The following is a 27,055-nucleotide window of genomic DNA, read 5'->3' on the forward strand; positions in this document are numbered from 1 at the left end:
CACAAAGCGGTTTACAGAGAAAAATCAAATAACTAAATGGCTCCCTGTCCCAAAAGGGCACACAATCTAAAAATATGCAAAAAGAACACCAGCAGACAGCCACTAGAATAGATAGTGCTGGGGTGAGGTGGGCCAGTTACTCTCCCCCTGCTAAAAAAAGGAGCACCCACTTGAAAAAGTGCCTCTTACCCAATTAGCAGGGGTACTGTACAGCACCTTGAGGGCCTGTTGGGGAGCAGACCTATAAATTTTCATAATAAATACATAAATGTATAAGCGCTTGATAATATTGACTGACATGGAGGAGCTGAGAGTCAAAACGAATGCAGGTCCAAGCCTCAATATTTCTCAGCTGTAAATTGAGGTACTTAAAGGGTTGGCTTTGACTAATTCTTTGTGTGCCTCTCTTGATGTGAGAATCCTTGATCTTATGCCTCCCCTACCATCAACAGGCATGGTCTCAGTGAAGTAAATGATATCTTACATCCAAAGAGCTTCACTGGTGTGTGCAATTGCTTTTTAAGCTTAAATTGGGGCACCCATTTTTTCCTTAATTCATTGTCTTGGCTGCATCACAAGGTCCCCCAAGTTTTGTGTTGGTGAGAAACTGAAAGGGCTGCAGTTGAACAAAGACGTATGTGCAAGGGCTTTTTTGTGCACTTGGCAATCCACATTCCTATCTGAATGCACGGTGTCCTGTCACTACATCGTCTTCTAGAGTCTGTTCAGGGTTACACAGTTTTAAAAAATGTCCGGTTAGAAGTGTTTGACGTGACAGTGATGGGTAGCCATCAGGTTCTGTCACTGGAGAGTTCAAAGGTTAATTGAAATCAGAGGAGCAAAACCTATTCAATTGTCCAATTAATTATGCTCAACTCCCTTCCACCTCTTCCATTACCTCATAAACATCAGCAACTGGCCAATCGCTGGTGAAGGAAAAACAAAGCTGCCACTTGTCTGCTTTCACTTATCTTGACAGCTTGGACTTGCTTAATGGTCAAGTTGCTGGAGCCAATCAGAGTGCTTGTGTTGGGGAGAAGCCTTGTGCATGTGTGACAGGGCAGTTGGTGACATCCTCATATATCACCCCGTCATGTCAGGAGCTTTCATTAATGACTGGTAATGCTTTGAGATGTAGTACACCTTTCATTCCACTGCCTGTCTCACTTCATTTGAAAGAACCGTGACCAGCTCAAACAGAATTCCACAAAGGTTTCCCATTTTTCTATTTTTCATTTTCTCCACTAATTCTACCTGAGCTTTCTTGCTTGCTCTATCTATCTATCTATCTATCTATCTATCTATCTATCTATCTATCTATCTATCTATCTATCTATCTATCTATCATATGAGGATAATTACCATTCCACTGAACACTTACACTATTGCCTACTTAGAGAATTCCTTTTTTCTTTTCCTATATCCTCAGGCACTTACACCAAGATGATAGCACTGTGTATTTAAGAAATATGTCTTAGATAAAACCACAGTTCCCACAGTGGTACACGGACTTCTCTATGGATATTTGATTGCACTGACTGTCTTTTTTGTGTGTTTTACTGAAATGCACTTATGCACTTTAAAAAAAAGATAAAATCAGAATTTTTTTTTTATACTTCTATAAGGACCATCATTTCAAGTTTGTTTTTCTGCACACAAGTGCATACACCGATTGATCTATTTTTAAAAAAATTAAAATGCCATCATATAATCAGTTACAAGTTGAAAGGAGGGATGGAAATGTTACTTATAAACTGAAGGGGCTGAAAGCTATGGCAAACTGCAGAGTGTTCAGTGTCAAATGTGGATAATTCCTCATAAACTGTATTCTCCTTTGGAAAGAACATGTGATTTTGAACTCCGGACCTACAGAGAAATTTGAATGATTAGAATTTCAGAAGCATATTGAGCTTCGGGTCAATGGCTACTGCAGTCTTTCCTGACCTTGCAAAGAGGCTGGCATTCCAACCTTCAGATAGGTACATGCACTTTGGGGACAGGGAGAGGAGGTGGGATCCTGCTGTCTCCTTGTTTCTCTGTATTAAGACTTCATGGTTTTTCAGAGAATGAAAAGGGCCTGTTTAGGTGGTGAAGTTCAGTTTCTGCAATTCCACCCGCTTCTATTTAAGGGAAGCATTTTATGGCGAAGTATACAAACATATGTTTTGTAGTAACAAATAGCACTGAATGGAAGAATTCATTGTTCTTGACAGATTAGAATTCAGAATATATATTACATCAATTTGTTAACAAACATAAAGCTCAGCTTTGCTTAGTGGAAATCAGTGATAGAAATTAATTTTTATCAGGGGACCTGATTTAAATTGTATGATTGGAATTGGGGGGGGGGGGAATCCAGATGGGAAGTAACTTGGATTCTCATAGAGCAAGAAAACAACAAGCTGTGTATTGAGTGCAATTTTTATGAAAGGCTGAACCAAAAGCTGCATGAAGTTTTGCATGGAAAAGGTTCAGAAGAGAGCAACCAAAATGATTAGTGGGCTGGGGCATCTCCCTTATGAGGAAAAGCTACAGCATTTGGAGCTCTAGAAAAGAGGTGTCTGAGGGGGGGGGGCATGATTGAGATATACAAAATTATGCAGGGGATGGACAGAGTGGATAGAGAGAGGCTCTTTTCCCTCTTACATGACACCAGAACCAGGAGACAGCCACTAAAATTAAGTGTTGGGAGAGTTAAGAAAGACAAAAGAAAATATTTCTTTACCCAGTGTGTAATTAGTCTGTGGAATGCCTTGCCACAGGATGTGCTGATGGCATCTTGCTTAGATGCCTTTAAGAGGGGATTGGACAAATTTCTAGAGGAAAAGTCCATCACAGGTTACAGTCATGCTAGGTATGTGCAAGCTCCTGATTTTTGAAGTAGGCTACCTCGGAATGCCAGATTCAGGGGAGGGCACCAGGAAACAGGTTGTGTCTTGTTGTCTTGTGTGCTCTCTGAAGCATTTGGTGTGAGATACAGGAAGCTGGACTAGATGGCCCTTTGGCCTGATCCAGTGGGACTTGTCTTATGTTCTTATTAAGTTAGCGATAGTTCAGGACAAAGAATAACAACCCACTCCTATCTAAGCCCCCCCCCCACATGTAGTTGTGCCACTAGAGTGTGTGCTGCATGCTATGGGGACAGTCCTGGAGGTCTCCTACAGGTAAGGAAGCATTTGTTCCCTTGCCTGGGGTTAGGTTTTCGCTGTCCAAATATGTGAACTTGGACCTTTATCAGTTATTTAACTGGCGCAGATTTGAGTGGAAGTCAGATTGATTTCAAACAAGGGTTTGAAACAAAATAATCCCTGTATGACCTGTGTTGGTGTTAACACTGGAACAGTTTGGATGATATTTGGTATTTCAATTGCCCAACCACCCCACACATTTAATGATGTGTGTCTAATTTCCTGGAGAATTCAGGGCAAATTTCCCTAATGGTGCTGGGAGAGGACGGTTCATTTAAACTGCCTCTCTAACACATGCTGATAAACCTCAAGCCGTGAACCATGCCATGGATGCACACAACTTTTATAAAGTGGGACCTGGAGACATTAAAGTATGGTGGAAACTGGCCCACTGTTATAAAAGAGTAGTATAAGCATAGGTACCTACAACAAATTGCTTTTAATATAATGCTTCTTTGTTTGCAATTTGATTTTGAATAAAGGTTAACATAACCAACAAGTACATTCAGATCCATATGGGGCTTTTATAGTTAAATTTACTGTCACAGGATACCACACAATACAAATCTAAAACTTCTCATCAAGAGTCACACCAGTGGTGTCATTAGGTCTGGTTACCCTGCACATGCCTGATCTCATCTGATCTCGGAAGCTAAGCAGGGTCAGGCTTGGTTAGTACTTGGATGGGAGACCGCCTGGGAATACTGGGTGCTGTAGGCTTATATCATAGTCTTTCGAGACTGAAGGTTGCCAACCAACCACTCAGGGTGCAGTGACTGGCCCTGCCCCTTCCGTCCTCATGGCCCATTATTTCAAGGTCTGTCCTCTTGCGAGGGGTCACAGTACGGCTGGCTACCTCACTGGGTAGTGCCCCAACATTTGTGTACTATGCTGGCCAGCTTTCTTGGCTAGGTAGCACCCCAGCTGGCATAGCACACGGCATGTGGAGCACTACCCAACAAGGTGACTGGTTGCACTGTGATCCCTGATGTTGGGCAGCACAGAAGTAAGATTGGAGCCAAGAAGGAGGCTTGGGGGCCTTGCAGGGGGTGACAGAGTGACAGGAAGGGTGTCATTTTGGTGTTACCCCACCCAATAGTGTAACCAGGTACAGTCCACATTCACTACATCTTCTGGTGACATCACTGGTTTATGCCATCTTTATTCTGTGCGCAGTGGCTACATTAGAGTTAGACTGGATTTGCATTGCCTTTGTTAGGTCAATCATGCTTCTGTGCTCCCCTTCTGTCTCCTCCCCAGTTCCATTGTAAGGAAAAAGATAGAGGATCCTACCCAACACTACCTCCTTCTTTGTTTTTTTGTCCCCCACTCCCAATGTAAAATTCCCTAGGCCCTTAAGTTCAAATAAATATGGATTGGTGCAACAAGTGGGACTTCATTTCTGCACAGGTGTCATTGCACAATAGCTCCATACATCCTGGTGGGATGGAGCATTGCTAGGGAGAGAATGCATCCCCCCTTCCCTGTCACATGAATGTACCTCTTCCTTTTATGGGGGGGGGGAGAGAGAGATCAGGCTGTTTGTAATTAAATCTACAGCGATTAGCTCAGGAAACATGATTTGCTGCAGATTCCAGGTGGAAAAATAAATAAGGATTATATACATGCACTTGTTCTGCGTTTCATTAAACCTTGCCAAATTCTCTCCACCAAGCTCTGCATCCTCAGATTGGTCACATATGTTCCCGAATGCTTCATATATTACACTAACAGCTGCATTTGAGGGGTGGGGGAGAAAGAAGCCAAATAATTCAAACACACCCTTCCTCTGCCAAAGTTTGCTCTCTGGAACAGTCAAACAATAGCCTATACACATGAATGTGGACTCAATTAATTCAACGTATCAGCTTACAGTTGCGCTTCCCCATCTTGTATATTGATGTTAAACATTTGATTCCACATGCAGTCATTTGGTTATGGCATTTTCTGCCAGCCCATTATGATTATCCCTGACATCCTCCTCTGATTGGCTTTCCCCTGTACCTGTAAAATGCCAGTCAAAAGTTAAAAGTTGAAGGTGTGTTTGTTGGTAGCAGGCATCTTAACAAGCTAAACCGAAAAGAGAATTGTTACATTGCTGGCTAAAGCAAGTGAAGTATAATGATTAATAGTCCAAGGGAATGACTCGGTGGGGAACATGGAATGAGTATACTCTGAAAATGAGTGCTAACAAAATGATTTGGGGAGCTTCAAATTTGAATATCAAATCTACCTCTGCTAACTAGGCAAAGAGGCACCTTTCCAAAGTGGTGTCCTCTTATATTTAGCAGGGAGAGAGCAACTGTCCCTCTTCACCCTAGCATGGTGTCTTTGCCAGTCTCTGCTGCTGGTTTCTCTTCTGCATCTTGTTTTAGATTGTAAGCCTTTTGGGGCAGGGAATCCTTCCTGGATTTATTTTGCTGTGTAAACCGCTTTGCGAACAACTCCTGTTGAAAAGCAGTATATAAATATTCTTAACATATAAAATCAATGTATTATATCATCCCTTCCACTCGCTTGTCCCTTCCAACACTGCATGCAGACTAATGTAGACTGAGATGGAAAGGTAGTGATGGTGGAATTCTGATGTGATCGAACAGACTGAACCACTTCTGATTCCTGGGGTAATGTCATTTCTGAATGTTCTTGGATGTGAAAAATTCTTCACAGGGATAAAAACAAGCACAACAGGGAACAGGCTGAGCTGGAATTTTCTGCATAGAGGAAAATGGCAAAAGTCTCCCTTTGAGACTGAAGTGGTACAATCCATTCCATCAACTAATTCTGTTACGTTTTATCTGGTGGCAACGAAAGTCTTACTTTTGTGTCCACCACAGTCAGAAGACTTCATCAGCTTGCACCACAGGAAGCAGGTCAGAGGAAGATGATATTTACAGCTTGGATTGACTGATGGTCCACATTAAAGTTTATTCCATGTGTCCCTGTTAGGGATGCTCTACAAAAGCATCCCTTCCCACCATAAGCAAATGCGTGTCCAACTTTTTCTTGAAAACCTCTGAGGAAGATGCATTTAAAAACTGCATTTAAAATTGTTGACTAAAGGCTAAGAGAGGCAATGCTTAATGCACTGCATATTTATTAGAAGGATGTTCCACAATTGTGGAGCCATCACAGAGAAGGTCCTATTTGTGGTCACTGCCCACCTAAACTTCAAAAGGTAGGAGCAGTGTTGGGAAAACCCAGTGTGGCCTTGACTTGAGTTGAGTTGCGGAGTCACTGCCCTCTGCAACTTGACTCGAAAAAGAGTCATAACGGGGGCACTTTCTGAGTCTCTGAGTCACACTTTAGTGACTCTAACGAACTTGAGTTGAGTTACCCCTCCCCTTTAAAAAGCCAACTGTGAAAAAAACAGGGTTGCTGCCAGAGTGTATGTGTCTGAGTTCTCTTTGAACACTCCCCTGCTGTCCCCACCCATCTGTAAACAGGGCAGGAGGGGCAAGAGGGAGTGGGAAGGAGTACAAGAGAGCCAAGTGAGAAGTGGCCAGAGGGAGGAGGGTCACAAACAGCAGCTGGGAGTCTTACCAGGATGACCAATCCTTGCAGCTCTACTCAGAAGTAGTCCGACTGTAGCTGGTCATTCAGTGAGGGTTGCTCCCCCAAGTAACAACAGAGTCAAGAAGCCACGAGATTGGAAAGCAGAATCAGGCAAAAGAGTTTTCTCCCACCTCCCTGGGCTTCTGCAGTCAATTGTAAGGCAAGAACTCCCTGGGCTCCTCTTCCTGCTCTCCCTCAGCCAGTAAAAATATCAGAATGCCCATAGTTTGTCCAATGATCATTAGTTCCTTCCTTCCTATCAGAGATGGGGAAAAAGAACTCACTCCTGTCCAATTCATTAACCCGTCTCTGCCTCCTGGCTGGAACTCCCTGCTGCTTGCCAATGGAATGCTTACCCCACAAGGTGTTCCATGTGGCAAAAAACAGTAAGTAAGCACCCCCAGACACAGGGAGACTCGAGTCAGCATGCGTGGGGACGAGTGCTGAGTCAGGGGGCCCCTGATTCGAGTCTTTTTCAGTCTTCCATGTGTACAACTCACAAGTCATCGAGTCACCCAAAATCACACATTTTCATGACTCGAGTCCAAGTCACCTGACTCAAGTTCCCAACACTGGGTAGGGGTACCTGGAGCATGGCCTCCAGAGATGATCTTTCAGCCCAATCCTATCCCCTGCCATCAGTGCAACTGGGGGGGGGGGGTAGGATAAATTGGAGTGGGACCATATTGCTGAGGAGGAGGGTCAATCTGTGCTTAGCCCATGGCTTGTTCTGATTTAAATAGCTAAGCTTCTATTTGATCCATTACAGAAAATGTGCAGGTACATGGAGGTTTTCCATAATGGAGCAAATAACAGATTGGGATGGGGAACTTACATTGGGAGAAATAGCATGGGTGCAAAGAGTTAACCCTCTTTTCCCAAGAACCAAAGTCCTAATTGAATTCCCTGTTGCTAGCTGCTTTAAAAAGACATTTTGAAAAAACAAACAGGAGACCCCCATTGCAGCTCTGTCATGATAAATCTAGTTTGGCTCTAGTTATGGCTAGGAAATGGCCTGACAGCACAAGCATATACATGTCTACTCAGTAGTAAGCCTGATTGAGTTCAAATCAATTTACTCCCAGGAAAGTGTGTATTGGATTGGCCTGAAGCTGCCAACATGCAGCTTAATGCATAGCAAAGCTGCAATCCTATATATGGTTTCCTGGGAGTAAGCCCCACTGCCCTAATGGGACTTACTTTTGAGTAGAAATGCACAGGCTTGCTCAGTAAGGAATCAAACAGAAGCCATGCCTGACGACAGTGTTCTCCCTTTTCAGACAGAGTACACAACACGTTTCACTTGAAACCTTTATAGGCCTGTCCAAAAGGAATGAAAACAGTGTCTTATTATAATGGAAAGGCGTTGGACTCTTAAAGCCGTGCTACCGGATGTTAGTTTTACATTGTACACAGCTGGTAAGAGACTTCCAGGGCCTGTGGGTGGTGGGAGAGGAGGTGTTGCAGGTCCAGGCACTGTTTCCCATAAGAAATGAAGGGCTACAATCTCACCTCAGACCTTGTTTTTCCACATACGTTGAGACGAGAACATATTTGTATAACCCTTGGAAAGGGGACTGCTTGGTAGCAAGCGTGCTCTTTAAATAGCTACTGGTCTGCTCTGCAGCCTCTCTGATCCAATCTCTTCCATTCCAGTTCACACCCACTGACATTCTTTTGCAGAAACCCTTCTTCCCCCACCCTTGCTTTCCTCCCACCCTGGTCCAAAGCCTTAACCAAAACAACAACAACAACAACAACAACAAAAAAAGCCTCATGGATTTCAGTGGACTTTGGATCTAATCTGCAGAGTTCGGATATCACTGAGCAAATAATGAACAGATAATCAGAGGAGCAGAGGTCAGGCAATCCAAGTCTAGTCCTGCTGGAGTTGAGGTCAGTGAGACTTTTACTACTGCTCTGCTGTAAACAAGATCTGGAATCGTTAACGGCTGACATGCCTACAGATGGAGCTGGATTTTCATAACAGATCACAATTCTAGCTTGCCAGCACAGGACTGGACGGGAGAAGCCACTGTGCTATTAACTTCTTGGGAAGCTCCCTGTCCACAGGGGAAGTGTGTGGGAAGATTTAGCTTCTCTGTGAGTTGATGCAGAGGTGCTTTTCCCCTTCACCATCACCCTTCTTGGGCTACAGAAGTAATTAGGACAGGAAATACCAACTTCAGAAAGACCGGAAGGCTGGTGACCACAATCTCACTGAGCATATATGGTGCAGGGAGGATGTTGGGAAAAAACTCCTGACTTCTGGAAAGCTTTCCAGAAGCTTTCTCCACTTTCAAATGACTACCAGGTGATGACAAACAAAATCCAAATGGTCGCATTTTAACATGTATCAAATTTTTGCAAGGTTTCAGCTTTGGGAGACACCGGCCCTTCAGGCTAAAACTGGAGCATGGCTTCGATCCTTTGCACACTACTTAGGGAGCAAGGGAGGCATCAGACACCCACTTGCCTGACCGTTGAAGCCCCAGTTTCCAATGGCCATGGCATCCACAAGAGTAGGTGGGCTTTGCTTTGGGATCCTTGGCAACCTGCTAAGGCAGTCCCATTGAAATTATCTCTGTTACATGGGCATAGGATTGTACTGCCTGATACAAACACTGGAGTGACATTTGGAATGGGAAGTTGAAAAAGCTCAGCAGCTCATGGATAGGCTGAGAGACATATACTACATACCCAATCCTACTGGGCTTATCAAAACAAAGACTAGTGTACTGCCAACAGATATTGTCGTACAACAGTCACAAAATCCTCTCCAGCAAACACTGCTGGGGTGCTGGTGGAGAGATTGTAGAGGCCCACTGTATGCCAGAGGACAACACAGCATCTGCCAATGATGGCATGTTGGTGGCAGGGGTGGCATGGGGTGAGGGGATGGAACAGGGCAGAAAAGGGGGTAAGATGCATGATGGGAGGTGAGAGAGGGTGGTAGCCAGCATGGGTGACTTGTGCCAGATGCTTTCCCCTTCCTCGCCTCCTGACACCCCTCCTTTCTCTACTTGGACTTGCGTCAGCTGAAGAACTGGCTCAGGTCTGGGGAGACCCATTGGCAAGTAGGAGACTTAGAGGGAGGTAAGGGGAAATGTTTTCCCTAACATCTCCCAAATCTCCTGATCTGCCCCCAACCCTGCAGGATGCAGCACAAGCCTTTTTGGCACAGCTGCATTGATAGGGGAGGGGAGGGGATGGAAGGAAAGGAGAGGGCTCTAAGAGACTAAGAAAGTCTAAAAGGCATCAGCAACTTGCCACAAGGGACCCTGTTGAAATGTAAAATCTCGACCTGAAAATATTAACTGTTGAGCACCCCAAAATATTATTCAAATGTTTTTGGGACACATTCGGAATCCAGTTCATATCTGAACCTGTCTCTTTTCTGTGTTCCCACTCAGTTTGACATAAGGCTGATGGGGGGCAGTGGCATAGCTAATGGGGTGCAGGGGGTAGCAGTTGCACCGGGCATCAGGCTTTAGGGGGCAACAAGCTGCGCTTGACACTAGTGACCAAAATTGTGAAAATCTTGATATGTATGAATAATGCCACCATGTTAGATATCATTGGAAAGGTAATTTAATGCAGAGTGCAATGAAACAAACAGCACTGGAATATCTGTATTCTATCAAAAGTTATGACCAATTAACTAGAAAATGAAAACATAACTGTCTTGTGGAACAAAAAATGGATTTGCTTCACTCCAGATTGACCAAAGAGACTGATAGTTCTGAGTGCCAGTGAGATGTTATTACGATACATTATGGAACCAATAATGTTTTAATTAAATTTGATTTTATCATGCAGGGGAGGCTATAAAATATTCTTTGACCCAGGGTAGCAGGTAGATGTCTTAGCTACGCCACTGATTGGAGGGAGGCAGCAGAGCAAGTGGATGGTGAGCTGCTGGGAGGAGGAGGTGGGTTCCTCCCAATTTTCACTTTTTAAAAAGACCGGGCGTGATGTCACTTCCGGTTGTGACATCACTTCCGGGGCAACATTTTGAGCTTGGCACCGGGTTACACGATCACTAGCTATGCCACTGGATGGGAGCACAGGACACAGCCTTTTCTGTAATTTCACTCATTATTTTTTGTTTCAGTAGCAGAAGAACCAGGGTGACCACCGATGGGGTCTTCCTGGGCATATGTCAGAGACTTGGCCAACCTTCTGTTGTGTCTGCCCCTTCCTCAGTAACTGCTCCTCCCCACTGCCTAATAATCCACTGTGATGTTGGGAGAGAAGCAGCAGGTCATCTTTTCTTCTCTCTCTGCTCCAATTTTAAATTCTCAGTTGCCCTGGTGCTTTATGTTATGGGGGGGGGGAGTGTGACCCTGTAGGGCATTCGACCAGGGCCTCCTAAAATCTGTCACTGCCCCTAAAAACAAATTTTCTTTCTTTCTTTCTTTGAAAAAAAAAAATCAGGTTAAGCTTAAGCTCATTTGACAAAAGAAACAGGGCAGAAGGATTGACCAGTAATTGAAAGCTGGACATGAAATTGTTTTGCTTTATGATATTTCCCTTGCTTTCCCTTCTTCCCGCTGATGCTTTTGGATGTATTGCTTTTCAAAACAAAGACAAACGTTACAACAAGTGGCTTCAGTTCAGATTCCCGAGCAGATATGCCAAGGACGATGGCAGCTGCATGGAAACTACAAACTCCAGAAGGTAAAACTAAACAGCCATCAGCCATCAGCAGTTCTTTAGGGAAAAGCAGCCAAAGCTTGCTTAACTCTGGTTTTCCAAGTACTGGGGTCAGATTAGGTCCTATTCATGGATTATGGGAAGCTTTGCAACTTGGCCCACCAGGAGACTGGTAGTATGAGGTCCAAAATAGCAAAGCATTCTGGAAACCATTACTGGAGATCTGCTTTCACCTTTTTTGTCCTATAATGAAGATTGTTGATAGGAGTAGAAGTGTAATGGCTAAGCCTCATGTGCATTTAGCATTGCTCACGCCTGAGTTTTGGGAAAAGATCTGTCCAGGCATGAAACTGTAAAGCCTCTGGCTAGAGTTGCCAGGGGTTGATCCTGGGATGTTACGTAAGAAAACCACGTGTTCTACCACTGAGCATTTCCCCCCTCTATCATCCTAGAAAAAGAAAGGAAATCTCCAGTGCTTTCATTCATGCTACTAGCTCTTTCCTAGTTGTCCCATAATGCTTGAGAGGGAGGGAATAGGGAGAGAGGATAAACTGCAAGTAGGGAGACAGAATGTAATGGAAATACTGAGCCTATGGACGATATTTCCCAATAGGCCTCGCTCATACCCAGTGGCGTCACTAGGGTTCGCGTCACCCGGTGCGGGAGGCGGGGCGGGGCGGGGCAACACTCTAAGTGGTGGGCGTGGTGATCTACCATCGCCCACTGGTTTTTTGGCTGTACCTTTTGATAGAATAAAGATATTTTAACGTAGTTTGTTTCATCGCATTCTGCATGGAATCACACATTTATTGATATATAACCTGATGGTATTATTCCTCCAAACTCTGATTTTAGTGATTTTGGTCACTATTGGTGTCACCTCCCTCCAGGGTGTCAACTTACTAACATCTTATTGGAGCAGTTCTCAGGCTTTTAGCACTGGGACCCACTTCTTAGAATGACAACCTGTCCAGGACCCATCATAAAGCAAATTAAAATAAATAATTATAAATAAATTAAAGTAAAATCAATAAATAAAGTAAAGCCAGCCCTGTTCCACCAAGTGAATTTTCTCTGTAGCCTGCCTGCAATAACACCCCCCCCCAAAAAAAAAAAAGAATCAGTAAGATTTTCACCCCTACCCAGTACCCAGTTCAATTTAAGTTCTTATATTTCAAGCATATCACTGTCAGGACCCACCTGGCTTTGCAAGTCTGAGAGCCCAATCCTATGGCTGTCTACTCAAAAGTAAGTCCCATTATAGTCAGCGGGGCTTACTCCCAGGAAAGTGTGGATAGAACTGCAGCCTAAAACAGAAAAAAATTTCACCTTACCCTGTCAAGCCTGTTTAATTCTTTTTATGGGGCGGGGGGGAGCTGCCTTCTGGAGCATTTGTTGAGCTCCAGTTACATCAAATCAGGACCATTCTGGTGGCCTCAAATTTCCCTTTGCCTGACCTGCCCAGGAGCCAAGGCACGTTTGCTTACTCGCGAGTAAACGTGACCATGTGGTTTAGTTTTGCTTTCCATAGGGCTCAATACATTTGCCAGCTTGGAGGGAGGGACTTCCTTCTCAAGTGTTTTTTGGGGGCTACATTCATTGGATCAGGACTATTCTGGTGTTGTTGGATTCCTCTCAGCCTGCCCTTTCAGAAGGACTAAGGCATGTTCACCTACTCACGAGTAAACGCGCGATACCCCTTGGTTTCTCTTTCCATTGGGCTCCATGCATTTTTTGTTTTATGGTTTTTTGCCAATAACTTTTGATAGAAAGGAGATATTTCACTCCCATTTTTTGCATTGCATTCTGCTCGAAATTCCACATCCAACGGTATATAACATGATGGTATTACTTCTAACCACCATGATTTTAGCGCATCACCCTCCCAGTGTGCTTCACCCCTCCTCTCGCGTATCACTCGGTGCAGCCCGCACCCCTCTCACCGTCCTAGCGACGCCACTGCATACCCTTGACTCCAAAGTAGGAAAGATGGGGGGGCATGGCTTCGCTGGAGAGAGGAGAGGTTGCAAAAAGGAATGAATCAAGGACAGATAAAGAGAGAGTTGCAGCGTAGGAGCAGGTCCATGAGGGCTGGTGAAGGTCCAGTGAGGAATTTAAGTGGAAGCATCTTAGTTGTAATGAAGAAACAAAATTTACCGAGGGTCTGTTGTTGCACAAGTCGTGCTAGGAAAGCCCTAGAAAATAACTGTTGAACTGGCAGCCACAGATGCTTGAATAAAGACTTTCAACCCAAACCAAACCCTTACCAGCCCAGAACACACACACTGCTGGCACAGCATGTGCTGTGTGCTATCGGGGAGGGGGCAGATGATGCAGTAAGGGAGAAGTAAGTAAAAATGTTCTTTGCTTATTTCCATGAAGGCTGCCTTACCTCTAATGGGTCTCCCTGAACTCATACTCATGTAAGTCTGAAGAACCTCAAGTGTGCTGCTGCTGTGGAGATCCTCCTTTTTCTGCCCCCTAGTTACGTCACTCCCTGTCCAAATCCTCTCTGAACAGCCCTGAACCGTTCCTGCCACCACCTTACCTCCTCCCGCATGGGCTGGGTGAGCTGCTAGGGCATGAACAGGGCCTTCAGCCATATGCTCCAAAGCGCATGAGAGCAGTGCAGCTTTAGCAGCACCAGACCAAGACTCTAATCCTGGGTACGGTTGGGTCATTTATTTATCCCTTTTTCAAATCACGTTCTTATATGTCACCCATCAGATGTTTGCATGCTTCCCTGGCTAACTTAGCCTATGTAGTCATTTGTTGCTATTAACCATGTGTCAGTGTGATTGCAGGAATTCACCAGTGTTAGTGCAGACTCTGCTAATAGTGAAGTGCCTTCAGCATTCGTCTCCAATCCTAGTTGCACTGTTACACTACTGATTTGTTTTCACACTGCAGGAGAATGGATCCTTTCACTAAATAGTTGGTCTCTCTCTTCACACACCCACCCACCCACCATTATATCCTCTACGAAAAAGGCAAATCTGCAAACCAAAAAGTGGCTGCAGATATCCCCATGATCCTATACCTCTACATGAATAGCATGCACATCCTCTATGGAGAACTCGTGCAAGGAAAGCGCCCTACAGGTAGACCACAGCTGCGATACAAGGACATCTGCAAGAGGGATCTGAAGGCCTTAGGAATGGACCTCAACAAGTGGGAAACCCTGGCCTCTGAGCGGCCCGCTTGGAGGCAGGCTGTGCAGCATGGCCTTTCCCAGTTTGAAGAGACACTTGGCCAACAGTCTGAGGCAAAGAGGCAAAGAAGGAAGGCCCATAGCCAGGGAGACAGACCAGGGACAGACTGCACTTGCTCCTGGTGTGGAAGGGATTGTCACTCCCGGATTGGCCTTTTCAGCCACACTAGACGCTGTGCCAGAACCACCTTTCAGAGCGCGATACCATAGTCTTTCGAGACTGAAGGCTGCCAATATATATATATTAATCACACACAGACATGCCACTATTGTCAAGGCAACAGACAACAAAATTCCAAACCAAATGGGCAATGGAGTGTGATAGAAAGAAGGGGGGAAGAGGGAAAGATCTTTCTTCGGTGAGGTGGAACATAAGCACACACACATACGCAAACATGAACCTCAAGTGAATTAAGCAAACTAAACTCTCACACAGGAACAAGATCAGGAAAGGTGGGGAACCATTTCTCAAAATAGCTTCTCTAAATCCACCTATGCAAAGTTCACCCACAAAGCCACACATGCCACAACAGACCTCCTGCCCAGGCAAAGAGCAAGGTATTAGTGGAGCCCCATGAAAGACTGCTGGGCAAGGCAGGAGGCCAAGACGGCTGCTCCTTTGAAATCCTTCCAGGAACAGGCAGAAGTGCTTGCCAGGCTGCGAGCAGCATGGAAAGGGAGCTCTGTAGGTTGCCAGGTGCTGCTCGTGCAGCTGTTGGGCTGGTTTCTCATCCGGCCCTGACTGGTAGCTCCTTAATCATAGTGGAGGAAGGCAGAGAGGAAAAGAGAAGGAAGTAATCACTGTACAAGCCCCCACTCCCACCCACTGAACCAGTGGTGTTAGAGGGGGTGCAAAGCACTATGTTTTGCAGGGAGCCTCACTGCAGTGTGCAAGGGGCCCCTTCCGCTCCAAGTCATTCCAGGAGATGGGTGCAAAACAAAGGCATACACCTTCATTTTGCTCCCCCTGCCTGGAATGGCTCTGAGGGGGAGAGGCACCTTGCATACTGTGGTGAGACTCCCTGCAAAGCTTAGTACTTTGCACCCCCTCTAGCACAGGGACCTGCGGTGTGGGTGTGGCAAGTGAGGCAGAACCATAGTCCATGGAAAAGCACCACAGCTGCCCTGCCTGCTTACACCCGAAGAGGCTCTCCTTACCCCTGAGAAAGCTGATGTAAGGAGAGCCTTCTCGGGCATAAGGAGAGCCTCTTTGGGTGTAAGCAGGCAGGGCAGTCGTGGTGCTTTCCCATGGACTATGATGGGCTGGTTCTGCTGCCTCACTTGCTACACCCACACCGCACGTCCATTCTCTAGCTACCCCACTGCACTGAACAAAGAAAATATAAGAGGCAATCAACAGCTAGTTTCCTTCCACTGGTCACCATCCTTCACTGATCTATGCCACAATAGCATCCCACAGTTCTTTTTGGAGCAGGCTGGAGCTGGTGTCACGAAAGCTCTTTAGTCCTTACTGCTAGCTTAAGGGTAAAGACCCACTAATAATAAAAATGCACATTGATTTGGGGGGGGGGGTGAAAAACTGGTCCTCGAAATGTGTGTCTGCTGTGTCACTGAATAAGGAGCTGATGCTGGCAAAGCTGAATGAATCGCAATGGGCTGGTTTTCCCCACATTTACAAGTTGGTGCATTTCACTATTTGCAAAAGGAATTTGACATTTGAGTTTTGATTTAAGAGTTACCATTTTGGCTGAACCTCAGGGGAAAAAAAGTTATAGACAAATAGATTGTCTTTCACTTACTGACAGACCATCTAGAACCACGTGCTTATAATTGAAGGGCTGAGAAATCTCCTCTATCTGACCATGGTCGTTCCAAATATTCATAGTGTTCAAGCCAGCTTCCTTTTCCAACTACAGAACTCTAAAACCTTCTGCTCATCTGGGGCACAAGTTACAATCCAGGAAAGTAAATCATGATTGGCTGTAAACCCTGCACACACATTAAGGGAGTAAATCCCATTAAACTCTGTGGAATTTACTTCTGTGTAAATCAGGCTGCACATTCCATTCAAATCTAGGGGACTACTAAATCAGGACTAAACCCATTCCATTGCTTTAACTGGGATTTAGTTGTGACAGAAATTTGCGGCATGGTGCCTGTCTGTGCAGTCTGATTCAAAGCATGTTTACTTGGAAGTGCGTCAAACTGTGTGCTGGAAAGTGTGCAAAAGGTTGCAGAGCTTCTGTCAAGGGTATCTTTTTTTTTTTTTAACTCTTGGGCCTTAAGAGTAGTTAGTTATATGTGTTTATATAAGACAAACCTCCAACCAATAGGTGGTGCAGTTTCACGTTCACAGTGCATTTTTTGCCCGGCCCTCAGGTGTACATTTGCTCCCTGTTGCGTATATGCAACGTTTTGCAGAAATGGCTTAACTAAGGTTCTGTATCTTGTTCTGTTTTAGGATGGTTCCTGTACAGCAGTGTTATTCAAACTGTGCGGCGCGGCTCTTTAGGGAGGCGCCAGGAACACAAAAGGGAGGCGCGGGATGTCCTCTCGCAGCGATACAGTCACACCCCTGGGCAGAATACGAGCCTGTCTTCTGCCCATCTTCTGCGTTTTTTTTAAAGCAGAGTAAACAGTAGTTGCTCAGCTGCAAGAGTGGCTGCTGCCGCCCTGCCCTCTTCTCCCTCCACTCTGAGGCTGCCGCCTTCTGTGTTCGCTTTTCAACTCCAACCCCCATCTGGCAAGTACTGCGCATGCTCAGCTTGCAGTCCTTAACCCTCGCTGATCCTTGTCTGGTTGGTTCCTAGTTCCCAGCCTGGGATCTCATTCTCATCAAAGTGAAATCTCTCTTTCCAACCCCCTCCCTCTTCCACTCCCCCCTTTTGATCTCCAAACCTTCCTGCTTTCCTCCCCCTCCCCAAATAAAACGCCTCCTATTTTACCAGTCATCAGGACTCTTAAAGTTGCTTCCATGCAGTTGGCAAAGTGGGGGGGGGGGGGGGGAGAAGAGACAAGCACATACTTTACTTGACCAGCAGCAGAAAAAGGGTACTGTTTTTAAAGTGATTTATTAAACTTGTTGTTTGACTGAAGAGGAGAGGCTGTATTTTTAAAGTGATGAATCTTGCTATTTGAAGGGAATTCTTATCAGCCATTGATGAAGTGATTGCCAGCCCAATCCTATCCACACTTTCCTGGGAGTAAGCCCCATTGACTCTAATGAGACTTACTTCTGAGTAGACATGCATAGGCTTGAGCTGTGCATCTCCTAGTATAGGAGACAAATCAGCTTCCTAACCAAACCCTTATCAGCTCTGATATATATTCATGGTCTATTTTTGTTTTCCCCACCAGCTGCTGGAAAAATTTAATTTCATTAAATTAATAAAGGGTTCAATCCTATCCAAGGAGAATGGGAGAACTGACTAGTTGGATTGGGGTCCACAGGGGTGTGTGTGTGTGTGTGTAATGTTGGTCAGGCTGGTTGTTCACAAAGTTCATTTGATAAAACAATTCTATTGGTATGCTTACAAAGTTTAAAAAAATGAGTCCTCCTGGACCAGACAAAATCTACCTACTCCAGCATCCTGTCTCCAACAGTGATCAGCAGCTGATCATTTATAAAGCATATATATTGCTGTGCATTAATAATATATTTTTAAGATCTGCATTTAATTAATGATATGATTAATACAATTAATATTAATATAGTTAATATATATTTAATATTATATTATAATAAATATAATATTATAATATTATATTTAATATAGTTAATATTTCTGGCCACTTGCTGTTTAATGATGTCACTTCCAGCCCTTAGGAACATGATGGGGAGTCATGGCCAACAGCCACGGGGGTCAAGGGAGCCACTGGCTGGAAAGGTTTGAGTACCAGTGCTGTACAGGTAAGATATGTAGTGATTCTGGCCTGAGCTCAGTGGCACCGCTAGGGTTGGTATAACCCAGTGTGGTAACTCATTGTGTCACTCCCATGAACTGTGCCCGCCCCCAGAGCTCTAGGTACACCCAATCTGCCTAGCTAGCCATCTCCTACCTTCCTGTCAAGTAGTCTTGGCCTTGCAGAGAGCTAAAGATGGAATCTGATCCAACTGGAAGGCCAGGTTGACTGTGTGGGTAGATCTGGGCTCCCCCTAGCCCTGGGCTCTGGAGATGGGTAGACCTCCGCTAATGGAGCTAAAGTTCAATGGCAGTGGCTAAGTCTATTGGGCAGGTAGACATGGGCTTCAGCGATTTTGGTGTCACCCACCCCAATGGTGTCACCTGTTGCTATCCACACTCCCACACCCCCTAGTGACACCCCTGCCAGTGCTGTTGAATGTGCAAGCTTTTAATAAGGTTTATTAATGCGAGCCAATGTTACACTTCATTACTGAAGACAAGGCATGCAATTACAGTGTACCAACCTCCACAGTCTAGCCACGTGGCATGCTTTGTCCCATGCTGGTGGTGGTCTAAAAGGCTATTAGCAATTTCTTCTGACTCTTCTTCTGACATGGCTGACTTGCTGTGATAAGCAGAGAATTGCCAGCCCCAAGAGAAAAGTGACCTGCTTTCCCATGGCCACTTCCTGTGTCCCTGATAATGTGCAGCTCTGTCCAATGGGGGCCAAGGAAGCAGCCTTTTGTTGACCCCAACTTGTCACTGGGATTTTCTTTTGCAAATCACGCTATATGTATCAATGTGCGTGTTCAATATTTGTGTGTGTGTGTGTGCATTAGAATTGCTTGAATAATGTATATAGCAAATTTCACAATATTTTTCCAAATAAATTATTCTGTTTATATATATTTAAATTATTCACCCAGTTCTCATGGGCATATGTTGCTTTCTGTGTTTACAGCGAACTAGTAAACATGAATAAATACAGCTCACTACATAATAATAAGGCCAATATTTGCCTTTTTCTTGTTTTAAATGCCATCTTTTTCATAAAACTGTAATGCATCACTTCTTTTCCCTTACGGTTTGAACTGTTAAATATTAACTCTAGATCTCCCAGTTTCATTCCTGTCAAAAGGCCAGACTGTTCGGTAGCAGTGGCAGTGACTGAATGGCCACTGTGAATACACTGTTCAGCGGCGTTTCTGTTAGAAATAATAACTTTATTGCCATCCGAAAGAAGATGTACTTCTAATACAAATGAGTTGTCTTTTTCCCGTAATATTTCTAGGATATCAGCCAATATAAAAGGGTGCCATAAGTCTTCTCCTTCTGCTCCAGATAAGTTTTTAATGTTTAGTTGTTCTATTCCAGTTCCAAGTGCTGCAAATTACATGGAACACAATACATTTGCTCATTATATGCTGTTATATGTGGAGCCCTGTTAGACGCCCCACATCTTTTCCATAGACCAGATAGGAAACAAATGAGGGTAGCTACGATTGCGATAGTGTTCAATGATGGTTTCAGCCCTGATCTCCTTCATAAAGCCTTAGTGCTTGTATCCCATGGACTTGACTTGAACGCAATGTGGCCCCTTAAAGCCATGCTCCTCAGTGGCCTGTCTCTATCTCCCCTGGCAAGCCAAGGTGATCTGGGCCTGAAACACTAATCCTGAGTTGCACCTTATGCCAGCCCAGGAGGCTCGCAAGTGTGCCATAAAGCAGGTTTGCCTCTTCAAGAGTTGGCTGGGCTGGCGCAGGGATGCACGCCTCCGCATCGACTCTGGCGGGGAGGTTTGCATTGGCTGAGCTCGGCCAATGCAAGGGTCAGGGGAAGTGACGGGGAGGAGGCGGAAGGGAGGCATTCTGGAACGGGGAATCTCTGCCCAGTTGAATCTCCTTTCTTGAGAGGTGGAACTGAGCTTTCCCCTAATCAACCTCAACTGTAGCAAACCCTTGCAGAATCCTTTTGAACAAAAATTGCTGTAGAGAGTGAAAATATTTGTCTGCACTGTATTGATACTTTCAAACTGTCCTACAGCATTCTTTAAATTCATGTTTATCACCAGTGTCTTTCTCTCTTTGCAGATTTTGAGTAGAAAAACAAATGTAGAACTGGAAAAGGTCACACAAAGTATGGTAGCTGTCAGGCCTCTTCCCGTAGTCCTTTTTTCCACAAAAATGACCCTTTTATGCAACTTTATTTTTTTTCCTGCTTGTGCAAGCTCTGAAGTCAATAAGATATTCAAATGGCCTTACTTAAGCCGTTTCTGCCCAATGTTGCATATACGCAACAGGGATAAAATGTGTGCACCTGTGGGCTGGCCAGAAAGGGTTAACCTAGAACACTCCAACACTGTTGAATGGCATGCACCACAAAACACATAATATAGCATTAAAGAACATGTTCCCGTTGAATTCAACTTCTAGCACTGAACATCCTAAAGAATATAGTTCTTGTGGACATTAGCCCCTGTGTCCTTGTACAAGAAAAAAATTTAGTTTAGAGTTTTCCAAACTTCAGGGACCAACAGTTAAGTTCTTGATCACAGTTATTTAATCATTTAAGGCAGTGGTTCTCAAACTCTCTGGGAGAGTTTGAGAGCCACTAAGTTCTTGCGTGGGCGGGAGGGGGGAGGCAGCAGGGGCGGGGCAAGACAGCTGCCTCCAGGCTGCCCCTGCCCCTTAAGGGGGTAGGGGCCAGGGCCTGCAGGCTGGGGCGTCGTGACGCCCCATTTTGAAAAGCCCGGATTTAAGGCATCTAAAAGTTTGAAATTGAAACGAAGTATTGTAAGAAGAAAATAGCATCTTTCCATCTTTTGGTTACCACATCAAAAAATGGAACTGGAATGCCAAATTCCACTGTTTTCTATTTGTATAATGTTGTGGCAACCCTTCCCCATATGTGCCCATATTATTTTAAAGGACAAAGTTGAAGCATAAGATTTAGATACCAAAAGGGGAAAAAAAAATCAAAATATTAAATATATTTCAGCCTATCAATTGCCATTGTTTAATAGAGTATTATTTTGCCACTGCGTTTGACTATGTATTTGTAGAGTCTCACAACAGGAACATCTTTTCTTATAGTGAGACTAACCTTCAGTGGAACATATTATCAAATGAATTTTTTCTTTTACCTTTCATCTCGCCCGCAAAGCAAGCAAATTGCTCAGTCTTGCATTTCCTCATTTTATGGAATCTGAAGTGTTCTGTTTAGATTCATCTGTTTAGCTCTGCACTGAATGCAGAGTTTTCAGATTTGTTGGTTCCTTTTCTTTTGTGATCTTTTGTGATCATTTAATCAAATGTTAAGTTTCAAAGAAACTCAGATTTTGGGGGTGGGCGGGGAGAGGGTATGTGCTTGAAATAGCATTTTGGGGTGAAAAATGCACTTTCTGATATTATCTGTTTGCTTTCATCCTCTTTCTCAAGCAATTGCACTCAAATGGCAAGCAAATATAAATGATCCCAACTGTCTACAGTAGAGACAATTTATTGTAAAAGCACTCAGCAAGTCCAAACCATAAAACAACCATACAGATGGAGCTTCCCAGTCTGTTCATAAGAACATAAGAACAGCTCCACTGGATCAGGCCATAGGCCCATCTAGTTCAGTTTCCTGTATCTCACAGCGGCCCACCAAATGCCCCAGGGAGCACACCAGATAACAAGAGACCTGCATCCTGGTGCCCTCCCTTGCATCTGGCATTCTGATACATAGCCCATTTCTAAAATCAGGAGGTTGCACATACACATCTTGGCTTGTAACCCGTAATGGACTTTTCCTCCAGAAACTTGTCCAATCCCCTTCTAAAGGTGTCCAGGCCAGATGCTGTCACCATATCCTGTGGCAAGGAGTTCCACAGACCAAACACACGCTGAGTAAAGAAATATTTTCTTTTGTCTGTCCTAACTCTCCCAACACTCAATTTTAGTGGATGTCCCCTGGTTCTGGTGTTATGTGAGAGTGTAAAGAGCATCCCTCTATCCACTTTATCCTTCCCATGCATAATTTTGTATGTCTCAATCATGTCCCCCCCTCAGGCATCTCTTTTCTAGACTGCTCGCCGTAGCCTTAGCAATCGATGCCCCAGACCAGCAATCATCTTAGTTGCTCCTTTTTGCAACTTTTCCATTTCCACTATATCCTTTTTGAGATGTGGCGACCAGAACTGGACACAATACTCCAGGTGTGGCCTTACCATAGATTTGTACAACTGTTTTGTTCTCAATACCTTTTCTAATGATCCCCAGCATAGAATTGGCCTTCTTCACTGCCGCCGCACATTGGGTCAACACTTTCATCGACCTGTCCACCTCCAGCCCAAGATCTCTCTCCTGATCTGTCACAGACAGCTCAGAAACCATTAGCCTATATGTGAAGTTTTGATTTTTTGCCCCAATGTGCATGACTTTACACTTACTTACATTGAAAGGCATCTGCCATTTTGCTGCCCATTCTGCCAGTTTGGAGAGATCCTTCTGGAGCTCCTCACAATCACTTCTGGTCTTCACCACTCAGAAAAGTTTGGTGTTGTCTGCAAACTTTGCAACCTCACTGCTCACCCCTGTCTCCAGGTCATTTATGAAGAGGTTGAAGAGCACCAGTCCCAGGACAGATCCTTGGGCCACACCGCTTTTCACCTCTCTCCATTGTGAAAATTGCCCATTGACACCCACTCTCTATTTCCTGGTCTTCAACCAGGTCTCAATCCATGAGAGGACCTGCCCTCTAATTCCCTGACTGTGGAGTTTTTTCAGTAGGCTTTGGTGAGGGACTGTGTCTAACACCTTCTGAAAGTCCAGATATATAATGTCCTCGGGTTCTTCCGCATCCACATGCCTGTTGACCTTTTCAAAGAATTCTAAAAGGTTCATGAGGCAAGACTTACCCTTACAGAAGCCATGCTGATTCTCCCTCAGCAAGGCCTGTTCGTCAAGAATCGTGTTTTGAGATTCTATCTTTGATGAGGCATTCCACCATCTTACCTGGTATAGATGGTAGGCTGACCGGCCTATAGTTTTCTGGGTCCCCCCTCTTTCCCTTTTTAAAGATCGGCATGACATTTGCTATCCTCCAATCTTCTGGCACCGTGGCCTTTTTGAGGGACAAGTTGCATATTTTAGTCAAGAGATCAGCAACTTCATTCTTCAATTCCTTAATAATTCTTGGGTGGATGCCATCAGGGCCCGGTGACTAATTGATCTTTAATTCATATACCACAAACCTTTACTGGCATTAAAAACAATAAACAATAAATAGCAGTACAGTAGCCAACACAGAATCTGAGTTGCCAAAAATCACAACAAGAGACTGATAAAAATAGAAAGTATTGATCTTTAATTTATCAATGAGGTCTGAAACATCTTCTCTTTTAACCTCTATCTGACTTAATTCCTTGGTCAGGAGGGGCTGTTCGGGCAGCAGTATTTGCCCAAGGTCTTCTGCCGTGAAGACAGATGCAAAGAACTCATTAGATTTCTCTGCCATCTCTAAGTCTCCTTTTATTTTCCCTTTCCCTCCCACACCATCCAGTGGGCCAACCGCTTCTCTGGCAGGTTTCCTACTTCTAACATATTTGAAGAAGCTTGTATTATTCCCCTTAATGCTGCTGGCCATGCATTCCTCATAGTCTCTCTTGGCCTCCCATATCACCTTCTTACATTTCTTTTGCCACAGTTTATGTTCCTTTTTATTCTCCTCATTAGGGCAAGACTTCCATTTATGGAAGAAAACTTCCTTGTCCTTTATGGCCTCTCTAACTTGGCTGGTTAGCCATGCGGGCACCCTCCTGGACTTAGTCGAGCTCTTCTTCCTTTGCAGTATACACTTCCGCTGGGCCTCTATTACTGTTGATTTGAGCAACCTCCATGCACTCTGTAGAGATAGGACTCTTTTTACCTTCCCTTTCAACCTCCTTCTAACAAGCCTCCTCATTTGAGGGAAGTCCGCTTGTCAGAAGTCAAGGGTTTTTGTGAGAGATTTGCCTGGTATTCTTCCCCCAACGTGCATGTCGAAACGGATCGCAGCATGATCACTGTTCCGCAATGGCTCAGTAACATTGACATCTGTAACAAAGTCCCGAGTACTGCACAATATTAAATCCAGAGTCACTTGTCCTCTGGTGGGCTCCATGACTAGCTGCTCTAAGGCACATCAAGGAATGTCAAAGAATCCGGTCTCCATTTTGTGACCAGAACACAAATTGACCCAGTCAATATGAGGATAATTGAAGTCCCCCATGATTACAACCCTGTCCCTCCTTGTCACCTCCCTGATCTGTTTCCTCATTTCAAGGTCCCCTTCCAGTTTCTGATCTGGAGGACAGTAGTACGCCCCCAGTATTACATCACTCCTCAGGCCTGGTAATTTAACCCATAGAGATTCTATGGAGTCAGAGACACCTTCAATCTCTACTTTGCTGGATTCTATTCCTTCCTTAACATAAGGAAGTTCCCTGTTCCATGCAGGGGCATTGTGGGATTTTGCCACCTCCACTTAGAGCAGCGATTTTCAACCTTTTTCATCTCGTGACACACTGACAAGGCACTAAAATTGTCAAGGCGCACCATCAGGTTTTTACAATTGACAAGCCACACCATACTGCCAGCGGGGGGGGGGGGGGGCTCACATTCCCATTGGCTCTACTAATAAATGATCTTCCCCCAAATTCCTGTGGCACACCTGTGGACCACTCGCACACACTAGTGTGTCATGGCACAGTGGTTGAAAATGGCTGAATTAGAGGTTAGGAACCCAAGAAAAATGTTGAACTACTGCAGTGGCTCATGCAGCTGAGCCAATCAAATTCAGATATTGATGTGTCTATGTAAGGTCATATCTCCCCCTACAGCAGATCTTGGCAATAGTGATGTTCTGCCCACCCATCTTCTCATAGTGTAAGATTAGCTGGGGTCAGGTAGGAATTGTTTTATTCTCATTCTTCAATTGGCCCATGAAAGGAGCTTGTTTCCTGCCACTTTCAGCACCCAGTCTTGGTGGAAGGCTGCCTGCCCTCTGGCATGCTGAGTTGCTTGGGAGAAGCTTGGGGAAGAGGTAGTGATTTAAAGCCCTATTCTAAGCATGTCCAATCAGACGTAAGTACTGTTATAGTCAATGGGGCTTACTCCCAGGATGTGAGAGATCTGGAGAGGGAATATGTGCTGCTGGATGTCTTTCTCACAGAGGGCCAGTACAGCAGCATTTGTCCTTGACAATAGACTTGTGGATCCATATTTCACATGAAAATTTTGCAGTGGTGAAAAGCAAACCCCATCAATGTCTTTTGGGGGGAAATATTTCAGAAGCATGGCCCTCACTCTGAATTGGCATCGTTTGACTGCAGAGATAACAACAGCCGAATCCAGTTGGCTATGGAGCATCATGTCATCGCATTCACTACATGAATTGGCCTACCCATGTCACTAATGCAGAGAATGTTGCTTTCAATCTGTTAAACTGGCTTTGCCTCCTGTGATGTCACCCAGGAGTCAAAACTAGTAATATAGCATTGCATTATAATCATATTCACTACATGTTCCCCAGTTGGCTGGGATCCCTGATTGCCAGGAGTTCCTTGGTGGGCTAAATGTTGGGGACATGGTTTCCTCCAGGTAGAAAGTTTGGAATGTTCTAGAATAACTTTGAGGAAATAAAACTATTCTGGAGGAGGTTTGTGGGAGGAAATGTAGATGCCTCCATATTACACTATGGTGGATCTATTTTAATCAACTGGAACATGACAGAAGTGAACAAGCAAAGTGATATTTTCAATAACCTTCACCTTCCCATATGTTCACTTAGAACAAGGTGTTTTCTCCTCCAAAGCACACGGAAAGGAAGTGAGTCTTCAGGAAATGTTTATTGTATGAAGAGATTCATTGTAATAAAGATGCACAATACCCGGAAAATAAAAGCACAAAATTAATATTTTTTATTTTTTAAATTACTGGCAAGATCTATTGCACTCATGATATTTTTATGGGCTGGGCAGAATAAAATGTTAAATCACGTTTTGTACTTTCAACAGGACAGCACCTGTGACTTCAATGTACCAGCTGATGCGTGACCTTAAGACCTCTTTGGATCTGAGAACCATGATTGCTGAAGAGACAAAGTCTTCTCCTAATAAATTGCTTCAGAGCCAAAACTGTTTCTTCCATATCTGACGTCTCCTATTTGGTGCAAAGGATGATGTCTGTTACAGACCAGTCCTGCAGGGGCACTGGCAACCCAATCCTAACTGACAGTGGGACAGGCAGGCCAGCTAGCCTGCCCCATATCCAGCATGGAGCTGGGGCTGGTTGTTGTGCAACTCGGAGTAAGAGGAATTAATTCCCCTTACCCTGTGTTGCGAGGCAGCTGCCCCAATGCGACTACTTGAATCTGTGCCACCAAAATCAGTGTAAGGCTGGGCTGCTCGGGCGGGGGTTAGGATCTGGCCTAAGTGTCAAATCCTGGTACTACCCCCCCCCCCGGGGTTGGTCCACTCACTAGGCTGCCCGCTGACCTCCCTTTCCCCACACTGGGATGTCCGTTTGGCCCTCCCCCCACCCTCCCCACACCCCTGCACA

General features: G+C 44.7%; 1 long non-coding RNA gene and 1 pseudogene across 1 annotated transcript; both read left to right on the forward strand.

The window, feature by feature from the left end:
• The first annotated feature begins 3,788 nt into the window (after positions 1-3,788).
• LOC136649829 (5S ribosomal RNA) lies at positions 3,789-3,908 on the forward strand (annotated as a pseudogene).
• A 4,514-nt stretch (positions 3,909-8,422) lies between these two features.
• On the forward strand, positions 8,423-26,651 carry LOC136649596 (uncharacterized). The gene is made up of 3 exons (XR_010794412.1): positions 8,423-8,639; positions 18,391-18,481; positions 26,512-26,651. It is a non-coding gene; the product is annotated as an uncharacterized lncRNA (long non-coding RNA).
• Positions 26,652-27,055: the final 404 nt, after the last annotated feature.

This window comes from Tiliqua scincoides, chromosome 4 (genome assembly GCF_035046505.1).
Source record: "Tiliqua scincoides isolate rTilSci1 chromosome 4, rTilSci1.hap2, whole genome shotgun sequence".
Lineage (NCBI taxonomy): Eukaryota > Metazoa > Chordata > Lepidosauria > Squamata > Scincidae > Tiliqua > Tiliqua scincoides.